Source organism: Protopterus annectens, chromosome 3.part0 (genome assembly GCF_019279795.1).
Source record: "Protopterus annectens isolate FY-2018-M chromosome 3.part0, PAN1.0, whole genome shotgun sequence".
Classification (NCBI taxonomy): domain Eukaryota; kingdom Metazoa; phylum Chordata; order Ceratodontiformes; family Protopteridae; genus Protopterus; species Protopterus annectens.
Window position 1 is genome coordinate 1,117,189,109 of NC_056731.1, and position 25,680 is coordinate 1,117,214,788.

Here is a 25,680-nt window from a genome sequence, read left to right on the forward strand (position 1 = left end):
TATAATTTCAAGGTGGAGGTGATTTTTAAACGGGCTGTATCACAATCTCTGTTGTTTTGCCTATCTAGTCAATGCATGTTGTATCCAGGTGGAAGAATTTCATTGTTAGTGATGTCTGTTTTTAGCCAGGTTTCAGTAATTGGTGCAATGTCTGGTGAGTATAATGACAGGGTAGCATGCAATTCCAATAATTTGTTCAGTATGCTTCTGCTGTTAGTTTAGTATTAGTAAGATGGTTCCTTTTCTAGGGACGTTAAATACATACTGGAGCTGGTTGGTGCCGACATGATTGGCATGGATCTGGTTAGTTTTCGGACCAGGGCTGGGGTGAATATCGCCACTAAGAATTAGTTGAGATGCCAAGTATACAAATTGCTTTAGGTATTTAGATATGGTTTTATCGTATTTTAGGTATATGTGAGAATCAAATTGTTGGGATAGTAGCTTAAATACTGAGTGGTCAGTGCTTGTGATAATATAGATTGTTGGTGATGTCCTGAGGGTTGTGGGTTTTTAGTGTAGAGGTTTTGGGAACAGGGATATTAATTATAGATTTAGTTCTGTGTGGTAGGAGGTTATATGAGCAGCTATTGCAACGAATAAAAGAGTTATAGAGTAAGCAGGCAGGCAACATACACTCTTACCAGGATAGTATTTGTATAGTATGAATTGTAAATAATTGTGATGTATAGGGACTAAGAGTAATTTGGTATGTCAGTAATTTGGTGTTTGAGGGTTTTTAATATTAAAGTATTAATGGTGGGGGGGTGTTATAACGCAGACAAATTGATTGGTGGTAGAAATTAGAGTGAGTGAAGTAGAGTCTATAGGCTTTGTAAATGTATTGAGGAAATTATAGGCTGGGCAGGTTGATTAATTATGAAGTGAGCTAATGGCTGGGAAATTGTTTGATTGGTTAGTTGCGAGGAGGGGAAGTGGTTAGATGAAAATGCAAGGATAGTGGGGCTGTGTGGTAGTGGCAGTAGGGTAGGGGAGAAGAGTGAGCCCAAGTGGAGTAAGGGTGAACAGAGCAGGTTGAACCACGAGGCGGCCCAGGCAGCATCACAGGAAAAAAATCAGCTGCAATATCATGACCCAGGTCAGTGTCTTAGTGCCCTAGATATTTATCAGACCTTCAAATTTACTCTGTCATATGGAGATATAAGTAAGAGTGGCTAGCATTTACTTTTCTTTTGTTGTCGTTTTCTTTTTAAATTTAATGATCCCACAAAGAGAGAGAAAAAAAGCATTTTTTATGGCCAAGGGAGTAAATCAGAGAATCCTGAATAGTGTGCTCATGTCTAGCCTAGAATGCCGACCTATTATAATAGATAAGCTGAAACATTTGTTAGGGCATATACTGCAGGCACTTGAGAAAGTAATGCTTCCTGAAGCACATTGTAGTTGCAGTCAGGGGTAGGAAATCCAGGTGGCCAATTCAGCGTGGGAGAGATGCTTAGTGAGGTGTCTTAGGGAGCTGCAGGTGCTTGAGAAAGTAATGCTTCCTGAAAAGCATTGTAGTTGTAGTCAGAGGTAAGGAATCCGGTTAGCTAATTCAGAGGAGGGAGAGACACGTAGTGAGGTATATTAGGGAGTGGCGAGCACACTGTCAGAACACCGGCAGTGCCCTGCAAAGAACTGTTTGAAAATCAAAATATTATGTAGGGCTCCATGATCTAATGGTATCCATTTACAATAGGAGTCCCAGATGTCATCCCTATGCTTGGGAGTCTTCACACTGGTTTGGCAGGCAGTATGGGTTTTCAGGAGTTCATAGGCTAATGTAGCCACTGGGTAACATTATTTGACAGCATAATTACTAGAGCAATACATCAAGCAAGTAAAAATTAGCCAGAGTAATAGAAATGCTGCCAGGGGTGAGTTCTCTCACTGTGTTATACTTTGATAGATACTAAGGGCAACTTTTAAAAATATTAACTGAAATTGCTAACACTTAAATTGGCATAAGCATTCTTGACCTGGTGACTGTGAAGAATGACTTCTGTATAAATGCTAGAGCAGTGTTAAAGACAGTTTAGTGCAGGTGGTGGAAGGTAAGCCAGAGAGTCCAATGGATATGGTTCTGGCTGGAGAAGACACCTTGAAGCAAGATCAGTAGTTAGAAGAAGGTTAAGCTATGTATTGCAAGTCTGGAAGGCGAAGACAGTGGTGGGGAGATCCAGCAATAGTGTCTCAAGATGAATCTGTGCACATAATATTTGCCAGTTATTGCAGAGTATTAAATCTATGAGTTGTTAACAGCTGCTTCCTGTAGTCCAAAAAATTGATTCCTTCAGCTTCACTGTAACTAAATTTGCTCATAGCTGCAAAGTAAGTAATGAAACAGCTGGAAAATTTGGTGAGGCTCCTCAGTGGTCTACTAGACCAGTTGCCTAGTAACTACCTAAGCACTTACAGTGGTCATGGAATAGCTTTGCAAAAAGACTTCTGAAAGAGGGTACAGGCCAATGAAAGATGGTAAATGTCCATAGTCACGGACATTGCAGTATGTTGGTAAACTGATAGCCATAGCATCCCTTCCTAACATTGGTTACATCAAAAGAAGTCTCTCTTGTATACATTTTTTTTATAATCAGAATCTCTAAATGTAAATGATGGGACATCTGTGCCACTTGTATTGTCGACTCCCTTTTCTCAAAGGTGTTGCTGTTGGTATGATGAATCAAATTTCCACCATTTACATACTAATACATCAATAATGCCACTGTTTATATTCCTACCTATTGTCCATTTCCAGTGCAGATGAGTTCAAGCAGTGCAGCATGAATCCTCCTAATGAAGAACAGACATATTGCCCCCTCCCCAATCCTGTGCTTGCTGTGTCATAATGATACTAGTTTATTTTCACTATACTTTAAAGTCAAAGATACAGCTCAGAAGTGAGTTGTTGGTGACTGTAATGGTAAGTGGTTTAAAGAACTCGGGGGGGGGGGGTAGAGTTGTCAGTGACAAACTGTCATTCTTACCTTTGAGTTCCAAAGCACAACAGTTTAAGGTGTGTTTGAATCATTAGCTTTGTATATATGCTGTGTCCATTTGTGCAGCAAGGGTAAATTATGTAAAGCTTTTTGACTCACTTTAGATAATGATGTTCTTCTTAGATATTTTATTTAATTTGCAGCATTATTGGCAGAGAAGTATGTAAGAGTGGTACAGGATATGTACGAGGGTAGTGTGACATTGGTGAGGACTGCGGTGGGAGTGACAGATACGTTTAAGGTGGAGGTGGGATTACATCAAGGATCAGCTCTGAGCCCTTTCTTATTTGCAGGTGATGGACAGGTTGACAGATGAGATCAGACAGGAGGCCCCGTGGACTATGATGTTTGCAGATGACATTGTGATATGTATTGAGAGTAGGGACCAGGTTGAGGAGACCCTGGAGAGGTGGCGATATGCTTTAGAGAGGAGAGGAATGAAGGTCAGCAGGGCTAAAACAGAATATATGTGTGTAAATGAGAGGGGGAGGGTAGAGGAATGGTGAAGATGCAGGGAGTAGAGTTGGTAAAGGTGGATGAGTTTAAGTACTTGGGATCAACAGTTCAGAGTAATGGTGAGTGTGGAAGAGAGGTGAAGAAGAGTACAGGCAGGGTGGAATGGGTGGATAAGGGTGTCAGGAGTGATTTGTGACAGACTGGTACCAGTAAGAGTGAAAGGGAAGGTCTACAAGAGGGTAGTGAGACCAGCTATGTTATATGGGTTGGAGACGGTGGCATTGACAAAAAGGCAGGAGTCAGAGCTGGATGTGGCAGAGTTAAAGATGTTAAGATTTGCACTGAGTGTGACTAGGATGGACAGGATTAGGAATCCGTATATTAGAGGGTCAGCTCAGGCTAGACAGTTTGGAGACAAAGCAAGAGAGGTGAGATTTTGTTGGTTTGGACATGTGCTGAGGAGGGATGCTGGGTATATTGGGAAAAGGATGCTAAGGATGGAGCTGCCAAGATAAAAGGAAAAAGAGGAAGGCCTAAGATAAGGTTTATGGATATGGTGAGAGAAGACATGCAGGTGGTTGATGTGAAAGAGCATGATGCAGAGGATAGGAAGAAATGGAAACGGATGATCCGCTGTGGCAACCCCTAATGGGAACAGCCGAAAGATGATGATGATGATGATGATGATGATGATTATCTGAAATTTGCAGATACAGTTATAAAGTAGACGCTTGATGCAAAATGTACACATGACATTCTAGTCTGCTAAAAATAGGTATGCATGTAGTAAAAGGCAAAAATCCAACAATAAGAAGGGAACTACTCTTGGGGCTACCCATTTATTTGTAGTACTTTGCTGTACCTGATTGAGCTGTTTTAGTAAATTAAAAAAGTGTACTTGAATCTGTTTCAGATGTGACCTTGGAAAGTAGCTAATGATAACAAGAAGTAAACTGGTAATAAGTAACCATTAAAGCATGGCTTGTTTGATAATCACATAGCTAGATGGGTAAGGCACAGAAGTGAATGGCAAGCATGTATAATTACTTTGTAATGTTATAATTTAGAGCCAGCACTAATAGTCTTAAATGAGGAATTAATGTACGCAGACAAAGAAACAGCCCTTTTGAACATTGTGTTCAGTATGTCATACAAATAATATACTGTAGTACATTTTTCCTTCAAAGTTATGCAACTTATTTCTAGTTTTGGTTTATTTAGAGACATAATTAATTTTTGGCTTGTATTACTGAAGGACAAAGTTATGGGAGCACTACAATTTGTCATCTACACTTTCGTTAGACTCTAAACATATCTTAGGTTCATAGATGTTTACTGGGCTAATGACCACAAGGGCCTTTTTAAACTTAGCCATGCATCCCAAATCTCTGACAAGTTCTGGTACCTTTGATAAGTGTAAGCGGGGGCATAAGAAATGAAACATTTACAAGCAGGGGCCTTGGAGCTAAACCATTTACAGGGTGCCTCTGTCCATTAGAGATATAGCTGCCAAACCAAGGATGATTTTCTTGTTGCACTTTAATTGGATTAGGGAGGAACTCTGTTTCACATGGATGGGGAGCCTGTGCCATAGATGGGGTAGTCTCTGGGATATATACCTGTTTATCTCGCAGGTCCTGTTTAAATGACAGGCCAGGTTTAAGTCTTTAGAATGGGTAGTTCTGGTGCCCCTTGTTTTTGTGGATATGTAGGAGGTCCATCAGAGTGGGGTCTGACAATGCCCTATATGCCAGGCATAGATTTCCCCTCAGCAGTCTGTATGAGACAGAATACAGGGATAGGGCCTTGAGGCAGTCTGCATAGGACATTTTTACTTATGCCCTGTATTCTTTTAGTGAGGAACCTCTGTGGGCGTTCCACTTGTTGGATATGCCTGGTTAGTTGCATACCAAAGGGGACATTGTACTCTGTAAGACTGATGAATGCTGAATACAGTGGAACAATGACCTCCTAGGACCTAGATGCCATACCTTTGTTTATAAGTTGCACAACATAGAATGCTTTCCCCACTACTGTAGACACATGATGGTCAACGGCTAGATTACTGTGTCCCCCTAATTTCCTGACTACTGGGTCAACATTAAGGGGTGTGTTGTCCATATATAGTTACCAAGGGTGGATGATTTCCTTAAGGATACTGTTATGCATTTCTTGGTATTTAGTTTTAGTCCATGGCTCTGAGTCCAGTTGGTTATCTGTGTCAGCCCTTCCTGGAGAACATTTGTGTCAGTGTGGGATTCAGTGACGGCTCCTAAGTTGCAATTATCTGCAAATTTAGTTAGCCAGAGACCATTGATATTGGCCTTGACTTCAGAGAAGTAATGGAGCGGTCCAAGGACCGATCCCTGAGGGACTGCATTTGTGACTGGCCTTTATGTAGAGGTTGACTCCCTAGTCCTAACTTCCTAGGTCCTGTCTGTGAGCCAGTTGGCTATCCATCAGGTAAAATATGGGTTTATACCTAATCTCTTGAGTTTGTCAACAATGCCTGAGTGGGGTATTGTGACAAATGCCTTGGCCAGGTCAAAGTAGGCAATGTGAATCATTTTGCCCTCATTCATTGCTTTGGTGACTTTCTCAAAGAAGTCCACCAGGTTGAGTAGGCATGACCTGCCCTTAACGAAACCAAACTGGGTTGGGTCCAGTGTCTGGAGGTTTACTATATCATTATTGATCATTTCCATGATAATTCTTTCCATGGCTTTACATATAAGACTAGTGAGACTTATGGAACTGTAGATGGCCCACGTTTGTGCAGAGGGATGACTATTGCCGTTCTCCATTCATGAGGTATGAAACATGTTTGGAGGCTACAGTTAAATAGCAATTACAGAGGGCCTTATAGGTCATGTTTCATGCTGTTTAGAAGGCATCCTGAGATATTGTCTGGGCTCATTGATGCATTGTTTTTGGCCTTGGAGAGAACATTAAGGACCTGTTCCCTAGTAATAGCATAGGTTCATAGAGTGGGAGTTTTATTTGATGGTGTTTCCTGAGGGAAGGTTGATTGGGAGAGAGTGGTAAAGTTGCAGCTGAATTTATCAGCCAGGAGGTTTGCTGCATCTTCTGGCTCAGTGTAGATGGTTTCAATTACATTGAGCTCTGCACACAACTGTGCAGTGCCTTTGAGGTTATGGACATAGCTAAAGAATCCCTTGTGGTTGTCCTTGGCCTGGGAAGCCAAATTTTCCTCAAATTTGGCTTTGGTAGGCTTTGTCCTCTGAGTTGTTGGTTTAGTTTGATAAGAGTGCTTTTGTCCTGATGGGTGCTGCACCTCCTAATGTTTGGCTTGATTTTCTTTTTTTTTATTATACAGCCTAATGAGTTTGTGATTCGGCACAGCTGCCTCTGTGCAGCTATTAACATGCTTGTATAGGGATTCTGTGAACAGTTTTGCATAGGTAGCAGATTTCACAGGGTTTATGGTGTCTTGAAATTTTGCCAGGTTATCACTTGACAGTAGGAAGTTAGCTTTGACTATTTCCTGAATATTCAAGATCCAGGTTTTATTTTTATTTCAAGGGAGACCACTTTTTCGTCTGACCTTACCAGGGAAAACATTACACTAGGGGATATGCAGCATTCTTCCATATTAGTGAGGACCAGATGCAGTATGGTTGCACCCCTGGTGATGTATTGACGATCTGGTCCAGGGTGTTTGTTTACAGAATCCAGGAATCTCTGTGCCTGTACATTTGGTGTCGTATAGGATTCCCAATTAATTATTATTTTATTTATTTATTGACATTTGTAGACTGGGAAAGTCCACTGGGTCAGGAGCCCATTTTCAGTGGAGGCCCGGGGAGAAAAGCTCCACAATTAATACAAATAAAAATATAGACACTTGACAAAAAAATGTTTTTAAAGCTGAAACATGGAAATTAAAAAAAAAAATGATAAAAGTAGAATACATAGACAATATAAAACTTAGTATGTATCGAAACTTATATAAACTTGGATAACAGTTGGTAGTACAGTACAAAGCTTGAGTCGTTTCTTTTTGGCATTGCATGAAAAAACATGGCAGTTCTTGCTGAACAGTTATAGTGGTAATAGAGCTGTGTTGCTGTCAGGGTAAAAGTTATTTTGGACTATGGAAATGGGTTAGAAGTAAATAGTGAAGGTTTTATGGTGGTTTGTTTGATTTGCATTGGCATTTGAGGTTATGTAGGAAGTATTTTTTTAATGCTACTTTATATGTCTTTATACAATCTATTTGGGTAATATGGGAGGATAAGGAGTTCTATTTTTTTAGCAATGCTATGGGAGAACAAGCATTGTCCAGCTCTTTTGTTTGGCTTGGTTATACTTAGTAGCAATTTGTTGGAGGATCTTAGAGTACATGAAGGACTATAAGTTTGTAGTATTGATGAGAGTTGGGCAGGTATTTGGTTTATGTTGTTGTTGTTGAGTTTATGGACTAGCATTAGTTGGGTTTAGCAAAGATAGTTTGAGAAATCCAACCAGTTCAGTTCAGAGATTGGCAGTGGTGTGAGCAGTTGGGCTTTCCTGAGGTGAATTTAACTATTTATAGCAACAAGACTGAAGTTTAGTGAAGATGGCACTACCGTAAAGTAGAGCAGGGATGAGTAAGGTACCTGCCAGTTTTGTTTTAGTGTTTTTTGTCCATGTAAAGTTTATGATGATCAAGTCTGCCAAGTTTAGTGCGTTTTCATTATTACGTTGAGAATGTGTGTTTCAAAGGTGAGTTTGTTGTCAATTGTAATGCCTAGTAGTTTGGCAGATTTTACTATTTCTATTTGCGGCGAGAGGGGTAAAGTGGGGAAATTTAAAGTCACCCATGAATGTGGTAATAGATTGGATGGTGAGTGTTTCTAATAAGTTTAGATACATGACATGGATTTTCTGGGTCATAGAGGGGAACCTATATCTTGCAAAGAAGTGGTATTGTATTTTTCTTATGATGAGTTGAACATGGATCAGCTCAACTGCATTGTCATGTTTGACCAGCCTTGATGTATATTTATTTTTGATGTAAATCGAGGCACCTCCACCTTTACTCCTTGTCTGTGTAGTAGTTGGTCTAAACGTGTGGAAGGCATTATAAGCTTGCACTGTTGGAGTGTCTGAGTGACCGCACAGACATCATCATTCTCTAGGGTGAAGAGAGCTTATAGGGAGTGGAGTTTTTTGTTTAGATTCTTAGCATTGAGCAGTAATACCTTTTAGATACCTTTAGATTTTCCTGGTTTTGATTTGCTATGTGGGAAGTACTTTCAGTTTGGCATTTGCCAAAAAAGGCACTATGAGGGAAGACAATGTTTTTAGCTAATATTCAAAAGCCTAGGGGGAGATGTGCAGACCATCTGCGGCAAAGCAGCATGGTCTGTTGACCATCTTCTTCCAGGTTGACAAATATTGCACCCCTTTAGAATGACACCAAAGACTAAACCAGTTATTAAAATCGGTCATCTTTTGTTCATATTGTGGCATCATCCCTGGAGGTGATAAAATGCTGCTCAGTGCTAGGCTTGTACAAGCCTGGGACATCCAGAGAGCTCCATGATGTCTCTCTTCATATAGAATACGGAGGTATGTCTCCGTTTTACACCCACGTGGACTTTGACCCCAAGTCCCAGTACGGCTCAGTCAAATGACCTGAGTGTGTGCGTAATGTGGTGGATCCTAGCCTCTGATAAGCAACTGACCGTGATGTTCTCTTTATTCAGCCTGGTGAGAGAGACTTCATGAGTGGGTCTCCAATGACCAGAATGTCAGATTTTGTGGTGACTTGGCTTTTGGGCTTAGAAGTAGAGGCTCCATGAGATGTGGCTCTGTGCTGATTTAGCTGCTGTTTTGAAAGAGTGGATTTGGGGTTGCTGAGGGTATTTGTTGTGTGTACTTCGTCTAGGAAGCCTTTGAGGTTTAGGAAGGTTACATTTTAAGTGCTTCACCATATGTGGGTCTATATCTTCTCTTTGAATTATGTGTGATGAGTGCAGCGTTTGTACTAATGACAACCTTATTGTCATTGGGAATGCTTTTATGTGAGAGCTTTGTCTCCAGTGACATTGTGTAAATACATCTTTCACATACCCCATCAGTTTGTTTGAGAAATAACTGGTTGTTCGTAAACATGATGCAGTTTCTATATTGCCTCAGAATGCCCATATCCACTAAGCTGATGGATATAGTGGGAAAGTTCATATCCATTGCAACAGATCCTTTTTTATTGATTGTTCATTTGGAGTGAGAATATAAAGCAATTTCAGGAGTATCCAGTTTGCAACTGTATGGAAAGTACTTGCCACTGCAAACTAGTTGTTCTGTGTGCAACTAGTTATTGGTGAAATTTAAATCGTGCTTTTACAGGAAAAATGTCACTGAAGGGGTCTGTGTCTATACAGGTCACTGCCAAATACTTGAGAGGAAACTAATAAGTAGACCCTGAAAATGTAAGAATTTAAAAAGTATTCAGGCAGATATTCTGAAGTTAGAAACAAATCAAGCAGTACTTGCTGAAAACAAAGAATTAGCTTGTCGAGAATGATGAAAAGAGGGGAGTCGCATAAATGGCTACTGCCTGGTTACTACTAGTGCTGGTCTCACCACAGCTTCATTCTGTTGGGATACAATGCTCCTTTGCTTCTTCTGTCACCAGACACAAAACATTAGCACCAGTCCCAAGATGAGAAGCAGGCCACCACCTGTTTGGTGATCCATAGTTTTGTCCCAGATGATGCATCTGTAGGCTTGTTGTACCCTTTTCCTGGTAGATGCCTTGAACAGCAACTAGACCAGTCAGGAATGTCAAACACTGCCTAACCAGAAAAGGTCAGGAATCTGTGCACTGTGCTCCTTCTGTTACGAGGAGCAGAATTTAAGCACAAATGCCAAGCTGTCACCAATTGTTAGGCTTTCCAGTGATCAGCAGTCTCCAGGAAATAATGTCCCTGTGCTTCTTCTCTCACCAAGAGAAAACAAAAGCACTAAACCCAAGAAGACTACTGAGAAGCTCACCAGTAACTGGTGATCTTGCAGTAGATGTTGCAGATTGTAAAGTTAAGATGAAAAAAAATGGGTTAATATCCTAAGCACTGCAGTGGTGGTGCTGCGGTAGCGTTGTCGCCTCACAGTAAGACGTTATCCTGTTCGATTCTCAGCTAGACCGTCTTCTGTGTGGAGACATGCATGAATGGGCGTCCTTTCGTTGAAGGTTGTGTGTCAGGGCCAGCAACTCGGCACGTAAAAATCTGCTGCCAATCATTAGCGGACCGGAGTTCCGCTGTGGCGAACCCTAAGCAGGAAAAGCCGAAAGACATAAACAAAATTATGGTGTACAGTAAGCAATTAGATATGAAAGAGGGGGTAACTTAAGCTTTAGCTGTCTAAACTGGAGAGCCAGTAATTTTAAAAGAGCAAGGTAGAATGAAAGGGAGTGGGCACTTAGTAATCTGGTTCTTTGGAATACAGTGGGATGGCCAATAAATATAAATAGATGAAGGGGAGTGATTTCACAAAAAGATAATTTTGTGCTTACTGACAACAGCCAGTGGAAGGGGAGAAGGAAGGAGATATGTGATCAAATTAACATAAGGGGCAGGCAACTGAAATTGTGTTTTAAGAACTCAGTCGCACCAGGGACGGAGGTTGGCAAAAAATTTGTGTTTGACTCGCAAGAGAGACAAATGCAGCCTCTTTCCAGGTTTTAATATGCAATTAAAAGCAGAATACAAGTAAAACACTGTGTGATGAAAGCAAATCACAGTATACAAATTAGAAGGCAATAAAGTAATGCAAAATATAAGAAAGCAAACTCTTTCCCTCACAACAAGTTGAGTCAGAGTCTGTGTCACCTTTTCCAGTAAATTGCTGTTGCGTATTGTCATTGTCTGTGCATGTCTGATCAAGATTTTGTCACAGCTACTGCAGTTCTGATAATGTGCAAAAGTTAGAGAAGAGGAAGAAGGTGATTTTAAATACTTCTCCATTTCTCTGAATTTGAGTAACCTCTGATTTGGTATACATAATGATCAAGGGTATGGGACTGAACTTCTACGTCAGTGGGAGTGGTCTTTATGTACTCTTTTGCACAGTTTTGTACTGCTTTGTTAACTTCTAAATTTTGTATATTTAGAGTTGTTATGAATTTGTGCATCTCAATCTATTGAGACTAGGGTTGCCACCTTTTCAAATGCCCAAAGTGGGACATTTTTGGTACAAACATAAACATACCCACAGCCAGTACAAAGGACAGAATTTCACTTTTTTGCCTCAATAAAAGCTTATTTTTGTAGCATTTTAGTTGCTTATTCTGTTTCTTATAACATTTAGGTGGTTCAGATACAGAATAACTGTTTTATGCAACTATTACATAAAATATAAGAAGTAATTTTATCCTTAAATCTCAGGACATTTGCCATTTTTACAATTGTTTTGCAGGACACAACTGCCCAAAGAGAGACTGTCCCTCACAAAGTGGGACAGGTGGTAACCCTAACTGAGACAGTGTTTCATTATAGACCCTATGTTATGCATTTTCAGAACATCTCTGCTTTTCCTATGTTACCAAATTAAGGTACAGTACTCAAATTTTTATTTAGTGCCTCAGTTATTTTAAAACACTACTGAGTGCATTTTGATTTATTTTTCATTTAAAAATAAGTGAGAATAAGAAGGAATGCAGAAGAAGCTTTAACTAGCTATTCAGATATGCTGATGAAACTGCAAAAGTGGCTTTCTGAACATGAAGTTAAGAGTCAGAATAGGGTTAGAAGATGGAGTGTACAGAGAAAACCTGAGACGTTCTGCATACTGCAGAAACAGTTTTATGAAAGCTCAAATAAGCAACTGGACTGATTTTCACAACAGGATTTGTATTTAATTATATGCGTGCTCCTAACCTGACCACGAAAAATCAGCCAGCCGCTATGTTAGTAAAGATGTAATCAAAGCAGCAGAAACAGTTGCTCCTGCCAGAACTGTGGAAGACAGGGAAAGTTTTAAAAGCTGGGGATACATAGTATATGAGGAAAATGATTTTTTGTTAAGCAAGTTTATCCCAGCAATCAGAGAATGAGAATGTTGAGAGGCAAGTGATTCCTGCTGCTGTATCCAGATGACTGCAGAATATTTTTTTTCCTTGAGGATCAGTTTAATTTTTGCTTGCTTAAGAGACTAAGGACAGATAAAAGTTTTTAGCCAACATTGAAGAAGTTCAGCAAGCAGCTTTTGACAGTGACCTAGCCCATAGATAGATTTTGCCAGTGAAACCTCTTCTGTTGTTCCAAAGGAAAATGTTTGAACAGCAGAAAAAGTACAGTAACACAAGAATTGGGAGTACTTTGGATTTGAGAGTCTGGTGTTGGGACACGGTCAGAAAAAAGACCAGCAACATTGTGAAGTTAGTTAATAATTGGGAGACTGTGTAGCATGAATCCCATTGGATACAAGACTAGACCTGTAAAATGTAGCTTTGCAAGAAGTGGCTGAGAAAGACTGGAATTTTGTTGGCCACTTTAAACTGGTGGGTGAACTGTAAAGCATATATCCCCTTTTTCATTAATGTTTGGAAGGGCACTGATGAGACCAAAGAAGTAACTGCAAGTAAAATGTTTTTGTTCTTAATATTTGTGTAATGTTTACAATGTAACACACAGTTTAGATCAGAAAGTAGTTTTGCATAGGGTGCAATTGGGTATATTAAATGTGAAGTGGGGGAGTCTTAATCCATTTTGTATATGATAAGGATATTAAAGCAATTTTCTTTAGTTGTAGTATGCAGGCTTTACACTAACAAGTTAATAAGAGCTGGAAAGAAGCAAGTTAAGGTTGATATATTGTCGTGATCTTGAGCTGTGCTGACAGGGGATGTAAAAGTGTATTGATAAAACACTGTATGCATAATACATGTACAATATAATTAACATTTAAAGGTGCATTGGCAAGCACTTCGGTGGCAAATAATCAACTTTGAAACTGTGGGAAGTGAATAATAAGATATACTAGTTGTTGCCTCCCCTGTAGTCTTAATACTTTACTGCATTTTAACGTAATGCACAATTTAGTTTATTTAAAATTACAAAACAACTAAAACTGCCGACTTGAAATTTAAAAAATAAGAAAACGAATGATGAACACCTCCAGTAACCACTTAATTTCAGGTTAAGCACTTTTGTCAGTACTATGTTGCCTTTAAATTATTTATTTATTTTCATGGTGCTTATTTAGATGTGCATTTTTTATGCATATATTTATGTGGTAGTAGTCTTTTGTATGGATCAGTGCAAGTACTTTTTCTTTGTATTTTGTTATTGGTGTTATGACAAAAAGTTTTTTAAGGAATAATTGGAAGTCAGTGAAGTCATGATGCTTTTTAATTGTATTTCTCAAGGCATTTGTGTAGTTTGTTGTTCTGATGAAGTCAGCATAGTACTGACGAAAGTACTTAACCTGAAATAAAGTGGTTACTGGATGTGTTTGCTGTTCATTTTCTTATAGCCAGTACACTTTTCTTGAGGGCTAAAATTTAAAGTTTACTGAAAATGTGCAAGCTGCTTTTTCACATCTGGGAGGGCAGTTGACATAAGAAAATAACAGACAGCAGTCAGAGTAAGTAGAAACACAGGCTATAAAATGTGCTTTAGCATTTCTAACTTTTTTCATTTTACAGTAGGTAATGTCTGTAGATGCAGCTATTTATTTGGAGTGACTGCCCCTATCTGGATGGGGTAAACTTCATTTAATTATGTATTAATTTTTTTTTTTTTAAATTGGGATAGTTTGTGTGTTTTGTAAGTTGAAAGAAAGTAATTCTAAGAATCTGTTCTGAAGAAAAAAATGACATCGGAAGGAGGAAGCATTTAATATGGTGCAATATTTATGCAAAGGAGAAAGCAAAACTAGTCAATACAAAAAAGAGCAGCACCAAAGATATTTGAAGAGAAATACAAAGTCATTGGGATATGGAAAACTTTACAATACAAAAAATAAGAAAAAAAGAGGATTAGTAATGGGGAAGTTAAAAAAAATAGAAACTGAGGATCTGAAGTAGGAGATTCATTTGTCTGCAACCTGTGGGTTATGGATCCGATATCGGATCCGAACCGGCATGGTTTACCAGCTATGGATCCAAGCTCTCAGCTCCTCCCCTCACCCATAATGCCCTGCTCTACCCTCATGACCCCAGATCTCGTTTGCCGCGCATGGTGACCAGATTGTTTTTTCCAGCTCTCCAGCTAAGTGATATATTCAGTGTTTAAATTGTAAAATTTAAAAATTTTTTGGTTAATTTGTGTGAAAGTGTAGGTTTCCCTCTTGTATTATTACTTTTTAGAGTTTAATCTTAAATTTATATCCCTCCTCGCTGGTAGCGTAGTGTGTGTTGGGCCTGTGAGTGATTTTTGTTTTAGTTACTTTACTTTAGTTATAGTAACTTTTATTTGTTAGCTTGGGATGTCTGAGCAGCCCAAGGCTATTTTCTAAATGCTCGAGTGTGGCCATAAGCTTTCCCCAGCTGATGGCCACACTCGTGTGTTAGATGCCTGGGGTTGTACACCTCACATCTGGATGTTCCATTTGTGCAGGGTTCAACCCCAGGGCATTGAAGGAGCGGAGGTCCAAGCTTGTTTTGGCGGGCCTTTTGCCGCCGGACTCGGCTCCGACCTCCGCTCCTTCAGGGGTAACCGTCCCCACGGTTATTCCCTCTCCGGCTCCCCCTCCTCCTCCTGGGACTCAACCTCCCGCTTCTGGTTCGGAGGAGAGGGATGCTAGGAAAAAGGACCGGAGGGAGAAGCACCATAAGCGGCGGGCCGAGACCTCTGTTTCGGCCCCGCCAGCCAAGCGGGCTTCTCCCCCGGCTCCCTTGTCTGCTGGATCTCCTCCTCCTTGGCTCCAGTCTCCAGTGTTTTTCACCGGGACCTGAGGAGGAGGAGACCCGATCTCCGTCGAGGCTATCGAGGAGGCACTCAAGGCCTACCTTGGTAGCCTCGTCGAGATCAACGTACAGCCTATCGGATGCTGATCTGGACCGGATGATGAGAAGGTTCATCCAGGCCCAGATGCAGATGGGAGTGCTCTTGCCTCCCCCGGGGAGCTCGACCCCCTTTTTCAAGCCAATTGCTCCTTCTCTGACCCGCTACCCGGGTTCGGAGCAGTTGGAGCCGAGCAGCTTTGGAGCTGGGGGTGGGTCGGCGTCAATAGTACCTGGTACTTCGGATCCGACCCTGCCCTCGAGTGCATCGGATCCGACCTCTCGGAGCCTGGATCCGAGCCTCGGATCCGGGGGGATCAGTGCTCCTTCGGCGCCGTCTGTGTCGGAGCGCACTGTCGCCGGATCCGAGTGCCGCGGCTCGATCCACTCTTCGGATCCGAGGGGGAGCCGATTGTCGGATCCTTTGGTCGAGGTCGGCTCCCCTTCGGCCTTTGATGTAGTGGAGAGGGCCCTGTTGAGGGTCTCCGGACCCCCGGCACTTGTTTCGGCTCCGTCCCGCGCTCCCTCTGCACTGGGTCAGGCTTCCACCATCCGGCCCTTGGGACAGCCCGCTTCTATGCCCCAAGCTGTTCCCCTGGAACAGGTTGCTGCTTGCGAGGAGTCCTCTGACAGCCCCCCAGAGGATGTTCCTCGCAAGCATACGTGCAAAAGGAGGCACATTGACTCCCGTGTATTCCGTGAGATACACGGATTTGGAGGAAGGGGAAGGCTCCCCAAGGTCACCCCCCCGAGGATGTCTCATTTGGAGACATCATGGAAATGCTCCGCATAAGGGGGGGGTGGTCTGCCCCAAGTCTTCCTCGGACGAGTCCGTGTTCTTGGAGGCATTTGAAGTGGGCCCGTCTACCTCTTGGGTGTCCCCTCCTGCCGACCCCCTGGTGGACCTCATTACCACCAGGGCGTGGAAGGAACCGGACACCGTGGAGCCAATCTCTAAGAGGCCTGACAGGATCCTCAGTCCACCGTCTGACCATGCCCATTGGAGTAAGGGGCCTTCGGTAGATGCCATGTTGACGGCGGCGGCCACCAAGAGGGAACTTGCTCAGGAGAGTCCCTCAGTCCATCCCCCGAGCAAGGAGTCTCGGATGATGGACCACTTGGGGAAGCGGATGTTTAGTTCAGTGACCTTCTTGGTAAGGGCGCTGAACTACCTGGCACACGTTATTAGGATGCAGCGCGATCTCATTAAAGAATACGCTGCATCTCCCCCAGAGTCCATGTCGGAGGAGGACAAAGTGCTGCACTCCACCCGCATGGCCACTCTTAGATCAGTTACCAATACCTCTATGCGGCTACTCTCCCATGCTACAGAAGGTGCCGCTAGAGCCGCAGGGGCAGGTCTAGTCACTAGACGTCAGGCCTGGCTCCGTCATTGCGATTTTTCAGAGCCCTTCAAAGCGTCATTTGCGAACGCCCCCTTTGATGGTTCTGCCCTCTTTGGCAAAACCGTTCGCGACACTTTGACCCAGAGCGAAGGACGGAAGATGCTGTCTGCCGTCGGAATCCGCTTCTCTGCACCCCAGAGGCCCTATTCTAGGAACCAAAAGGGTCAGAAGAAGATGTGGTTCCGGAAGTCGCAGCAATCCCAGCCTGCTCCGGACAACCAGTCCTTCCGTGGCAGAGGAGGACAGGGAGGACGCCGCCCTAGAGGCAGAGGGGCTCCCAGGAACTTCGGGTCCAGAGAACCCTTCTCTGAACGGCCCACGCAGCAACCCTGAGGGGTTGCCCGGCTGCTCCACTCTGGAGGCAGTCGGGGGACGTTTTTCAGGGCACCTAGCGGCATGGGAGTCCATAACATCAGACCGCTGGGTTCTCCAGATCATATCCAGAGGATACCGTATCCCTTTTTGTCACTTACCAAAATTGAAGTCCCTCCCAGACGTTCCACCCGGTCAATGGGAGGCCACTTTGGCAGAAATTGGCCATCTGCTAAAGAAAAGAGCCATCCAGCCCGTCCCCCCAGACCAGATCGGATCAGGGTTCTACTCCAGGTTCTTTTTAGTGCCAAAAAAGACGGGGGATCTAAGACCAATTTTAGACCTTTCTCTCTTGAACCTGGAAGTTCCCAAGGAAAAATTCCGAATGGTCACTCTGCAATCTATTCTCCCCCTTCTGGGAGAAAATCACTGGATGTGTTCCATAGACCTCAAAGATGCATACTACCACATCCTAATGGACAGGCGCTCCAGGAGGTTTCTCCGCTTCCGGCTGGGAGCCAGTCACTACCAGTTCCGGGTCCTTCCCTTTGGTCTCACCACAGCCCCCAGGGTGTTCACCAAAGTATTAGCAGTGGTAGCGGCCCACCTGAGGCTTCAGGGGTGCAGGTCTTCCCCTACCTGGACGACTGGCTCCTTACCGCCCCAACAAGGCATCTACTACTATTGGCGCGAGACTCCTTTCTCCATCTTGCTCCCAATCTGGGCATTACTATAAATACAAAGAAATCCAACCTAGCGCCCACACAGCTCTTAGATTTTATAGGGGCCAGGTTAGACACAAGGAGTTTAAAAGCCTTTCCTCACTGCGGACAGAGTTCAAAATCTGCAGCTCCAGGTGCGGGCCATTCTCCATTCAAGTTCTGTTCCGGTGGAGTTGGTCCTGAGGGCTCTAGGGTCCATGGCGTCTGCTATAGCACTTCTTCCTCTCGCCAGGCTCAATATGCGCATCCTCCAGTGGACTCTCTTAGTACAGTGGTCATACCTTGCTCTTCCTATGCATCATCCCATTGCGATCAGCAAGGCTTGCAAGCGGTCCCTCCTGTGGTGGCTCCACTCCCCAGATCTCAACGGAGGCCGCCCATTTTGTGCTTCTCCCCCTCTCGCCACGGTGACCACGGACGCCTCCCGCCTCGGGTGGGGGGGGGCATTTTGCGGGCCGGACCGTCCAAGGCACGTGGAACGATTCAGAGACCTTACTGCATATCAGCGTTCTAGAGATGAGAGCAGTGCTCTTAGCATTGCTAGCACTTCAGGACTTTCTTCCCTTGGGAACAATTGCGATTCAATCGGACAACATGTCGGTTGTCTGGTATATCAACAAGCAAGGGGGAACGAGGTCTTACCCTCTTTGTCGAGAAGCCATGAGAGTTTGGGAATGGGCAATCTCCACCAACCGCTTTCTAATAGCAACGCACATTCCGGGTCGGTCCAACATCCTGGCGGACAAGCTCAGTCGCACCATTCTGACCCCTTACGAGTGGTCTCTCAATTTTCAAGTAGCGGAACGCATATTCGCACGGTGGGGAACTCCTTCATGCGATCTTTTTGCCTCTCCCTCAAACACCAAGTGCGACAGTTTTTTCGCTCTGATACCTCCTCCAGGAGGTTCCCCAAGAGACGCTCTGGTGCATGCTTGGCCACCCGGTCTTCTGTATGCCTATCCACCCCTGCCTCTGATGCTCCAAGTTCTTCAGAAAGCCTCTCGGGTGGGTTGCAGAATGATTCTCATTGCTCCGTTTTGGCCTCGGCAGATCTGGTTCCCCTTCCTAAGGTCTCACTCGGTGAATCCTCCTTGGATTCTAGATCCCATTCCGGATCTGATATCTCATCCATCCTGCCTATCTCCTCCGAACCTGGACAACCTGAAGCTGACCGCTTGGCTGCTCCAGTTCCACTCTTGATCAGGACTCCCGGTATTTCGTCCCCTGTTAAGGCGATCCTGGTGGCAGCTCATAAACCGTCCACTAGGAAAGTCTACCGCAGCAAGTGGAAGCAGTTTTCTTTGTGGGCGGAGCGGCAAGGCCTGAACCCCTTCACAGTTCCTCTCCCTTTAGTGCTTGATTTCTTAACCACTCTTTTTAACGATGGTGCCAGCAGTTCCACAGTCAAAGTACAACTTGCGGCAATTTCACATTATCACATTGGTCATGACTCCAGTCCACTCATGTCAGCCAAGTTGTGTAAAATTTTCCTTAAAGGTACTTTCCTTCTCAGGCCCCCTGTAAAACAAGCGGTTCCTCCCTGGGACCTTTCCTTAGTTCTCCAGGCCTTGACCGCCCCCCCCCCCCTTCGAACCAGCGGCTACGGTAGATCTCAAATTCTTGTCTTTCAAGACTGCCTTTTTAGTAGCCATTACATTGGCCAAGAGAGTTTCAGAGCTCCAAGCATTATCAGCTAAACCTCCTTACTTGGTCTTTCATCCGGACTGTGTTTACCTCAGGACCAACCCATCCTTTCTTCCTAAAGTAGCTTCTGAAGCAAACATTAATCAATCCATTAACCTCCCTGTTTTCTTTCCTAAATATGAAAACAAAGGTGAATACAAGCTTCACTCCTTAGATGTTCACAGGCAACTTAGATTTTATCTAAACAGAACGGCTGGTCATAGGCAATCCGACCAGTTGTTCATTTCCTTTGCTAAATTTAATTTGGGCAAGCCAATTTCTAAAGTCTCTCTGTCTCGCTGGATTTCACAATGTATCTTATTGGCTTATCAAGCTTCAGGAAGGCCCGCACCGGAGGGTGTACACGCCCATTCAACCCGGTCAGTATCTACCTCGGCAGCCTTTAAGGCTAGGATTCCTCTAGATGATATTTGTGCAGCAGCCACGTGGGCTTCATCTCATACTTTTATTTCCCACTACAAGTTGGATCTTGCATCTAGGGGTAGAGCATCCTTTGGCTCTGCGGTGCTCGAATATCCTTCCATGATGGCCGCCCAAGATTCAGGTAGCTGGGGACTCTGTCCCACAGGTTGCAGACAAATGAATCTCCTACTTCAGATTTAGAAGTTATGTACTCACCATAACGTTCCATCTGAGTAGGTGTATTCATTTGTCTGCAACCATCCCGCCCTCCTATCCCCCTGGCCTTTCAGTATCCTGCATATTATGTGTTACCCTTTTCAGGGTGTTCTTGCTGTTGGCAAACTCGATCTGAGGTCATGAGGGTAGAGCAGGGCATTATGGGTGAGGGGAGGAGCTGAGAGCTTGGATCCATAGCTGGTAAACCATGCCGGTTCGGATCCGATATCGGATCCATAACCCACAGGTTGCAGACAAATGAATACACCTACTCAGATGGACCGTTATGGTGAGTACATAACTTCTAATTATGGGTTACCTGAGAAGTAAAGGATTTGGTGTAGCTTTCTCTCCCAGTTTAATTTCTATTCCAACCCAATTTAGGCAGTGGTATCCAGCACAAAATTAAATACGTAAAGGAAACATGGCAAATATTGTACAATTTTAGGGCAAGAAGTGTTTACTAGCTTTGCCCTGAAAAGTGCCATTATAGCTGAAATTTTATTTATTTATTTAAATGTATTTGCCGATATACTGCACTAATCAGTATTGAACAATTTCAGCCTCAGCCTTACCATTTCTTAAGTAGAAAATACAGAAATATAAGTAATAACAGAGTAGTTCAGACTGATTGATTACATAGAAAACCTGGATATATTCATTTCGAGTGAACAAGCACAAACTGTGTACATGCATTCTACTAATGTATATTGTTTCTGATTTCTGATGTTCAGAAATAGAAATTTAAATTTCACATCAGTCTGCCTTTGTTTTGATAATAACCTGAAACCGTACATTTGTAATTCTGGTCTGTTGATCAGAATGTTATGATTAGGAGAATAAAAGACCCACTGAAGGCAGTTTAAAAGGTAGCATCCTTATTTGTTACAGAGTTTTATGTGGTAAACAGCAGTAACTAATGGTGCCAGAATGCCCAGAATGTAGAATGCAGACCCCTACAGCACCTGCATTGCTGTTTTGTCTTTGCCATTCACTACCCCAGTGTCTTTTTACATGGTGAGTCGTGCAGTGGAGTGCTGCATTTGTTTCTATTAGGAGCATAGTCTCACTGGCTACTTTATCTTTTATATTCTCTCAGAAACGTGCACTTGTTCACAGATATTTGTCTCTCTGGGATATTTGTTTATGTAGGTATGTATTTTATTTAATGTATGCTGACCAGGTAGGTGGGATGGTCCTTAAACTCACTTCTACCACAACTCTGATGCAGAAGATCAGAAGTACAAACAAAAGATTCAAATACAGTATTTCAGGGATTACCCAAATATACAAAATTTGTTATGCACCTTTACCATAGGTTAATCTCTTCTGTTGCACATCAGTGTAAAAAAAGTAAATTACCAACGATTCATGTAAAAGCAATAATGTTTGTGCAATAAAGTTCATACAGGAGAGAAATTTGAGTCAGGAGATGCAAGAGCAGTGTGGCCTGAGAACCGAAGTGAGTACACGCCCATTCAACCCGGTCAGTATCTGAAAGATGCAAGTAAAGCAGAGGAAGAGTTGGTGATTAGTGGAGTGGGTACAGTATTAATTGATCATACCAGAAAGTGCTAATATACTACTAATACAGGAAAATGTGTATAAGTTTAGTTTACATATTTACAATAGAAAGGCGTCCCTCTGTTATGTGACAAGAACTTTTAGGAGTTATGGTTTATGGCTAAATGTAGGAACAAAATGGAGGACTACAGCTGGGAGCTGGAGATTATCATCTGTCTGTAAACAAGAAGCTCATGTGGGTGCCTTTTTGGTAAACCGTTAGCCCCAAGCTCTTGTAGGTATCTTTTAGGTGAACTGTTGACTCTTTTCTGACCTGTTAAATCTTGCCAAATTGCCAGAGTTGTACTGGGAAAGGATTTTGGTTAGCAAGGGCAATTTTACCAAAGGGCTGTTCACCTTTGGCCAAGGCCAAAATGGGGATGGACTGGAGTTAAGGTTGTTTTATCACAGTTTCTCAGAGAGTAGGGGGATTGTTTTATTTCAAGTATACTTATTAGGGATAGGCAGAAAGAACAGTTTAGTATTTTAAATATAGGTGTAGACAGGAGATATGTTGGAAGGACAGTGCGGACAATGCACTGGCTCAATAGATTGTTTTGGCAATAGATGGACTCTCTCTTCCAGTCTGCTGGAACATATGTTTAGGAAGAACAAAGCTGCCTCCTGCACAGATAGGTGGCCAATCTGTTTTACATGTTTCTGGTGTAATTTCTTAAGACTTTCTGAGCTGAAAGTATGTTATGGTATATTCTGTCTCTAAATAATATTTTTCTTCTTTTAATGTATTGGTCCTGATGATGCTGTAGAGCAGGAGGTTATCACAGCCAAATCTGATACAAAGGGTGTTTTGATGTTTCTTTCCGAACTGATGACATTATGAAAGTGTTTGCTGCCCTTGCAAAGAAAATGCATTTGTTAGACTTAGTTTGGAGCCCTTAACTTTCTTTTGTGTGTGTGTGTGTGTGTGTGTGTGTGTGTGTGTGTGTGTGTGTGTGTGTGTTTTCTACTATAAAAGTTCTACCATAGTTTCTATAAGTAACTACAAGTATTCCATCACGGGTAGGTACAACTGTAACACTAAAATGGTGGTATACCTAGCTCAGTGCGTTCTCTGTCCTGTTTTCTACACAGGGAAAACCGATAGAATCTATGAACACCTGTACGCTATTAGGAGGGGGAAAACAGAGAACTCACTAGCTAGGCACATAGAAAATTCACCTAACCATAAATTCAAGTTTAAGGTTATAGACCAGATTAGTGAAAATGTACATGAAGGACCAGTGTCACTACTTTTAGAACAACTTGATGGCAACTTCGATTAAATGCTAATCAGTTCCCAGGAATAAATGAAACGCGCACTATTCTCCCATACTTAAAATTAAAAAGTATGTGGAGATAATTTACCTAAATAAAGTGATGAGTTCAAGGGTTAGTCCCACACCTAAAGCATTTATTTATTTACAGTGGTTCTATATTAACCATGGTTTTATTTTAACATCCTTTATTTGTTTTATTTTTAATACACCAGGTATAAATAAATTTACTGTTGACTGAGCAGTGAAGGATGACGTTTTTTATTTAGGAGGAGAATGTATTACATTGTTCTTTAGTCAGGGCTTTTAACTCTGTATTTTTAACTATGGTAGAACTTTTATCAAGTGATGTGTTAGAGGTTTGAGACATTGGTCACGTGACTGGATTGTTGAAACATTTAAGAGTATCTATGAAGTTGATTCTTTTATCTGATGAAGTCCAGCCACTGTGCTGGACGAAAAGTGCTTAATAAATAGAGTTTGTGATGTTCTTACATCGGTTGCTTTTTTATGTTTAAGCAATGAAAAGTTTTTTCTGGGTCCATTTAGAAAAAAAGGGTGTTCTTAGGTTATGTATTAAACTTGGTGAAAGAGTTGGTGTATCCTTAAGGAGTCACTTGTGTATATCTCATGGGCCTTCACTGCATGTTGTATGTATTACACGGTGAAAACTCTAGCTTGATTGGGATTTTCTTTGCAGATTCTAATGAATGGTTTGTCTGTGTGATGCTTTTATCGTTTTTTTAATGTAGCGTTTTGCATGTTGTCTCTGGGTCCGCATCCCTAGACAAGCATTTCAGAAGGTTCTCCTGTTAAAAAAAAAAAAAAAAAAATGGGTTTAGCCATCCAGAATTGGAGAGACCCTTTAGAAAGGCATCATTTCTGTTAGGGGTGAGTATGACTTAAAACTGAGTGATTCTGTATACGTGGGACTATCTTGTTTAACAAAGAAGTGACTTGTTTGGCAGACCAATTCCACCCAAATTGTGAGGTCAGTCTTGTCCTGGTGTTTTTGGGCAAGTTATTTACCTGATGTTGAGGTTTTCTCTGATGGCAAGACCATTTTCACTGAATTAATGAGGCCTAGTCTGTCCCCTGTATGCAGAAAATTCTTTGGATGTGCAGAGTCTGGAAATTGCCCCATCTCGGTCTCTTTTCCACCCTGTCAGCAAGGCTAGTGAGAGTTTTTATTTATGAATTTGTGTCTGCGTTCGCAAGTATGTATATATGCACACCCACATATATATATATATATATATATATAATGTCCACACATGCTGCTTCAGGAATCATCATGGTACAAAGATCTCCCTTACTAGGATATTTAATGATTTCCTAGTGAAGAGTCCAGAAGTTTTAATTCTGTCATGCTCATCCTTGATCCCTGAAAAAACCTTTGATGCCATGAATTACAGCATTCGTCTGGACTGCTTACTGTCTCTCCTGTATTATCATCCAAGTGAATTGCCTCTTACTTACTTACTAGGGGACACTCAGAGTACATTTAAGGATAACTTCTTCAATGAGCTATCTTCTAAACCATGGCGGCACCATTGTTTGCAGTACATGTATATTAAATTTTCCAAAAATTATAACATGGACAACACAGAAAGATTACAAGCAGTCTGCTAAAATGGATACACAGCAACTAACTGTGGATCAAGACCACCCTCCTACCTTAGATCTTCCCCTAGTCTGTCTAAACTGCACCACACAAATATTGCTAATTATGACTTTCTCCCCATATCTTCTTTCTTTACTATCCCATACTTTAATCCTTTCACTTCTCATCCTAACTTACCTCACAGTAATCTCTCTCCTTTCACCTCTCCTGTTTCTCGGCTACCTCATGCTAAACCCACAGCTGCCTGCTTACCGCTCATTCACAACGGTTTCATCTTGTACAGCTACCTCCTTGGTTTCTAACAAACCTATGTACTAATAAATCATTTATTTTACAGATACTGTTCATTCTGTACCTTTATGAATTACTTCTACCGTACCAGAGGTTAATGTTTGTACACTGTGTATGCTGTTCTAGATTTGTGTATTGGTGCTTCATGTATACTTTGTCTCATCTTTGAATTATATGTAAAATTAATTGTGTACTGACAGACTGTCTTTGAGTGGCAAACATTGAGTTCACCCAACCAACGTAACTAGGAAGATTAATGACTTGAGTGTCACTACTTTTTAGTATGTATGTGAAAGTTTCCCTAGGCTCCCAATGTCTGCTTTTTTCATATTAAGAACCGTTACTAGATTTTGTTTATATTAGACTGAATAGTATTTGTTTTCTTGCTGTACTTTCCAGTAAGAATCACATTCTGCCTTTTAAGAGATTTTCTTTATTTTTCCTGTTATTGTTCTCCATTTCCCAATTTTCTTGGGCCAGAGCCCTTCTCGGTCATTATAATATCTTTCCTTGACAGTATGTATGCCTGTGGTAAGCAGATACAAACTGCTAGAAGTCAGACTGTGTTCAGTTTGTATGTCTAAATCTTTGCTTTCAAAAGTGCTTGTTATGCATCCACTTCAATGACCCTGCAGAAGGCAGTCAACAGTACCTCATGTCACAGTAGTTGTCTTCCATTAAAACCAACACTCGTTCCTCATTTTACCCCATTTTGCCCTTTTCTTTTCTTTTTATGTATGCAATTTGGGTTGCTAGAC

The 25,680-nt window shown here is 42.1% G+C and overlaps 1 protein-coding gene across 1 annotated transcript in view; it reads left to right on the forward strand.

Moving 5' to 3' along the window:
• The window catches only part of OSBPL1A (oxysterol binding protein like 1A), a gene marked incomplete in the record, with an annotated part of 2,690,541 nt that overhangs the window by 29,597 nt on the left and 2,635,264 nt on the right, over window positions 1–25,680 (forward strand).